Below are 5,382 nucleotides of genomic sequence, written 5' to 3'. Positions count from 1 at the left end.
AAAAATTAAATGGCTGTCGTTTAAGCTACCGCGCCTGTGGCATCTCTCATAGCAGCACAAGCAGCCTCAGGCAGTTCTCTCAGCGCTATAGTGCACCTGGTTACAAATAAGCCTAATCCTACACTCTCTGCTCTATGGATTTAGAACTCCTCTGACCCAAGGTTTTCCGGAAATCTCTCAGTTCCGAACTGACCTGCTCTCTCCTAACATTTCCCCTGCTACATTTCAACTAACACGTGAAACTGAGAACTTCTTTTTGCTCTGTATTATCCAGTGGTCAGTGACTTTCATCTTCCATAGCCAACATTAATTTAGATTTGAAAATTACATTTTCTAGTAAGTTTTGTATGATGGAAAATTTTCAAATAACCTAGTGAAGAGTGTAGGCATTACCTTTGTACATGTGTTTCTAAGGAGAGCTGGATCCAGCAAAAAGCATTCAAAAATCTACATTTCCAAACATTACCTAATACCCTCAGTCTTTGGAGATATTTACGGGTATTTTTATAGAGGGCTTTTTGGCATTGTATAGAATGAATCCAAATTCCTCAGTTCACTGTACTGAGCATCACATGACTAACTCTCATCTCTGCACCTCATTCAAAATAGCTCAGAAAGTTATGAGGCTAATGTCACTCGTCTCCTCAACCCTAGGATGCCCAAGGCATTTTTGTTCTAGATGTTGGCCATGTATCACAATACAAGTTCCATTCTGAACGCCATTGCCCTGAGTTAGGAGCTGTGAATGCTCTCTTTAGTCTATCATGAAGGCTGTTTTTTCAGTTATTGTGACAATGTGCTTTTGCACTGTGTTCCTCTTTTACTTTGAAAGCCAAAGCAATATAGCATGGTGGAAAGATAGGAGTTTTAGAGCTAGCTAGAGTTGGATTTTCAACTTTTTGGCTCACCTGTCTTTCTAGGGTCAGCTTTCTTGCAAAATGGAGGTACTGATGCCTAGGTTTGCTGTGCTGTTGGCAACGGCAACACTAAGACGTGCCTCTGAACACTGTGGGGTACTGCATCAGTCAGAGTTTGTCAGAAAGGCAGAAGCACTATAAGAGATAGAGAATAAAGCATTAATAACACAACTGCAGGAGCAAGTGGAAAAGTCAATGCAAGATGTGGCTGCTGTGTCTGGGGGAGGGTATGAACTGGGTTGGCAACTGAGGAAACAGACTTGACAGTGGAGTGGAGGAGAAAAGGACAAACAAGAACCAGGAAGACGCACTGCAACCTGCATCTATCTCTCTAGGCCTCCATCCTCAATGACGTGGGTGACTTGCAGGAAAAACCTATTAGGTTTTGCCACAGAGCTGTACACAGACCTGGTCCAAGACTTGACAGGAAATCTAATGGGAACTATAGGAACTGTGGGCCCAGGTACAACCCACATCCTCACTGTGAGCTGACAGATCGGTGCCAACCCATCAAGTTACTGGCGTGCCTGACACCCCAAACCAACCTTCAAAGGCTAAAAGTTGATACTCCTTCACTTGTGTCTTTCAAATCGCATGCAGACTTCTTCTGTGGCTAACCCTAACCTGGAACCCTCTAGGGAAAGTAATCCTGGGAAAATTAGTTCAGGTTTAGCTAAGTTTATACAGTATAAAGCCACTACAGTAAGGATTTCCACAATTTTTTAAAGAAGTGGAAATGGATTTATTACATAAAGCACTATGGTTAGATCTGTGCACTTTGGGAGGAGAGAAAGAGACAATAAGGAACATAAATATCCTTGGCTCTGCAAGTTTGTAAATAGTATATCCCTTATTCCAAGCAGGGTCTTGGTCACCTTTCTCATGCTCCCGAGATATTGCTAGAAGATTAAACAAAAAAAAAACTTGACCTTGCAGGAACCAATGGATACTCCTTCTGGACAAACGAGCTAAGGAAAGAAACTTTCAGGAAAGTTCCTAAACCAAACCTACTCCTATGTGGATATAGCATGAATTATGCTATACAAACTCAGTTTCATGTGACGAAAACTGTGGACTGTATAGCAAATTGTCAACAGTGCATTACACTTATTCAATAAATGTTAGCTGAATGAATGGAATAAGGACAAAGGATTAATCCTTCCTTCTAGTGATGAACACATAACCATTTTCAAACTCTGAATTTGTTAATGAATACAAATCATACTTATGGGGGTTTTTCTCATGGAAAAATACTCAGTGTAAAATATGCAATGCTCAGTTGTTCCATCACGTGATAATCAGTTATAGAAGATATTGTTGGAAACCGCACAGCCTTACTCATGTAGCAAGATGGGCACAAAGACAAGATAATTTAAATGTATTTATAAATCTACTAGTATGCAATCTCCACTGGCCTCTCAATATGCTTTATAATGTCACTTTCAAAACTTATAAACACATTTATACTTATTTAATTTTTTGAAGGAGTAATGCATTCAAAAATTGGTTAAAATAAAAATATGAAGAAATGCCATGCCATCCCCTAGCAGCTTAGGTTCTCCCTGCTGCCCCCAAATATATAACCATCGTCATCAGTTTTCTGCATATCCCTCCAGACACTCTTACGCATATACAAGTAAATACAAACACACTCGCCTCACCCCCCAACTTCCTTTGCTACACGAATGGGAGAAGAATCTATACACTGTTATTTTCCATCTTCCTTTTTTGTTTGTTCGGGGTTTTTTTTGCTTAATACATCTTAGAGTTCTTTCCGTATCAGCACGTAAAGAATTTCCCCATCCTTTCATTTAGCTGCTTAGTATTCCATTGTATGTACGTATAGTAATTTACACTTTCAAATTTTATCTACTTTCCATTCTCTTGGAGCTTGATTTTGGCTTCTCCCTTCATACCTTCTGGAAATAACTGCCATTCAGCAACTGGCAATTCTTCAAAGAGAAGCAACACAAATGATGCCAACTTCTGGATTTGTGCAGTTCTGGTATTTTCTCCATTGCATAGAGCCAATAGACACATGTGCTCTCGTCAGCAAGCTGCCTCCTTTCCCCTCAGCCAAGCTCTGGATGTCAGGGAACATGACCGACGAGCCATACTTCACCCACAGAGTTTGAGCTTTGAGCCTGTATGACACGGTGCCCAGCTGTAAACAGGCCAGCCAGCTCCCCTGGCACATTCGCTCCATTTTCCCAGGCACCTGGAGCTGGGCCCGCCCCGAGGAGCTCCTCCTCCAAGGTAAAGCTCCCTCTGTGGTCATAATGCAGTCCTGAATCCATATGCTTGGTTTAGTTCTTCCTAATTACATCCATTGATGTTGAAAAACACTGAGACCAAGAAAGAGACCAAAGGGACTGTGGGCACTTGTAGCTGCCAAACAGGCAGGTTTTTATACCCTGGCCACTGGGGAGACGCATAAAGGCCAGATGGTATGTCGCAACATATATTCCCTATGAGGCATGTGGAAAGCCCGGGGCAGAAAATCCCTCCTGGGAAGCCGTGAGAAACACAAAGGGATCAAAGCATGAGTCCTGGAGTTACTCCAGGGGAGTGGGTGGCCCCAGGTGGCTGCCTCTTGGTCACCTCTACAGCCTTCCTGGGGGCAATGGCCTTTCCTCTAGAGCCAATACTCTTGCTGTCTGGATACACCCTCTTCGGGAAAGCAAGCACGCACTTACCCTCTGCAGTGGACAAATTGTTTCTAAGGAATCTGGGTCAAAAAAGATTGACACTTTCCTTTCAGCTTTTACATAAGTCAACAAAAGTAGCATTTGGGTGATTAAGAATTCATCTCAGGGGCTTCCCTGGTGGCGGAGTGGTTAAGAATCTGCCTTCCAATGCAGGGGACATGGGTTCGAGCCCTGCTCCGGGAGGATCCCACATGCTGCGGAGCAACTAAGCCCATGCACCACAACTACTGAGCCTGTGCTCTAGAGCCCGTGAGCCACAACTACTGAGCCCGTGTGCCACAACTACTGAAGCCCATGCGCTTAGGGCCTGTGCTCTGCAACAAGAGAAGCCACCGCAATGAGAAGCCCATGCACTGCAACAAAGAGTAGCCCCCGCTCGCCGCAACTAGAGAAAAGCCCTCTCGCAGCAATGAAGACCCAGTGCAGCCAAAAATAAATAAATTTAAAACAAAAATCTTTTTACTTTAATAAAAAAGAAGATACCGAGGCCCCTCTTTAAAAAAAAAAAAAAAAGAATTCATCTCAGGGCTTTTGAATGGGTCATCTAGACAGTAATTTGGTTTCTAAACTGAAATGAATACATGTGTGTATGTATTTTGCAGCTTCATACGCCCATGTGATTATACTGTTATGGTAACTTTCTTTTTTATATTCTACCAGCTTTGGAAGACTCTTACATTCATTTTGCAAACTTGGCAATAAAATCCTCTTGCTTGGAGGTCCGAGATGCACTTACCTTACTCATACTAATTATAATAATAGCTAACACTTATTGATTACTTTGCTGAGTACTTTCCACGTATCATCTCATTTAATCACCATCAACAACCCTGTGATGTAGGTCCTATTATTATCCAAGTTTTACAGATGAGGAAACTGAGAGTTAGATAAACTAAGTGACTTGTCCAAGGTCACACAGCACACCCAAAGGAGAACTGGGTTGCCTGATTCCAGGGCCACCATGGTCATCACAAAAAATCACTCTGGAGCCTTGTTTCTGTCATAGACTGTTTACCCAGTTGTGGAGCTTCCTAAATTTGCTGGGAGGGTCAGGGGGAGAAAAATCTCCCTTTGGGTTTAGCTATCGAGAATTATAGAACTCTATGCCTTTAAATTACATTCTACCCATTCATATCAGCCATCCTCTCTTTCTTCTACCTTTTTGGACTAAAACGGAAAACAGGAGTTAAGCGTTTCAGAATAACTCCCCTTTCAAAAGTATATTTGTACATAGTTAGGGGTCTTCAGGCTCTCTATGAAGCTCTCCCAGCTCCACTGGGGAAAGTCCTGGTTTCTTGCTCTGAATTTGGCTATCTACCTAGACAAGCACATTCCACTGCATTACAGTGGTGTGTCTGCAACTCTCGTTTCCCTGTGAGCTACTGGAGAGCAGGAACTCTGTTAACAGTCATCCTTGTATCCCTGACATCTGGCACATAGCTGTGGCTCAGTAAAAAACTGAAAGGTATTGATCCTACCAGCCTCAGGGTAGTGATGAGATAAATCTGCTAGCCTCTCCCCCTGCCACTGCACATGCAAATGAAGCTCCCTAAGAGGGCAAGAGAGCCCCCGCCAAATTCTACTAAATCCCTCTTCTTAGGGTTTGTTTGTTCTGGTTGGAATGCAGGATTCCTTCGTGGGGCTTAGGACAGCTGGGTCCATACCAGTGCTCCTTAATGGGCTCTAGGGAATTTGGTGCCCCAAATAACTCCAATGGTAGAATATAAAATTTGAGACAATTATGGTCTTCACTTTCC

This window comes from Lipotes vexillifer, unplaced genomic scaffold (genome assembly GCF_000442215.2).
Source record: "Lipotes vexillifer unplaced genomic scaffold, Lipotes_vexillifer_v1.1 scaffold102, whole genome shotgun sequence".
In the NCBI taxonomy this organism is placed as follows: Eukaryota; Metazoa; Chordata; class Mammalia; order Artiodactyla; family Lipotidae; genus Lipotes; species Lipotes vexillifer.
This window is presented reverse-complemented; position numbering follows the sequence as displayed.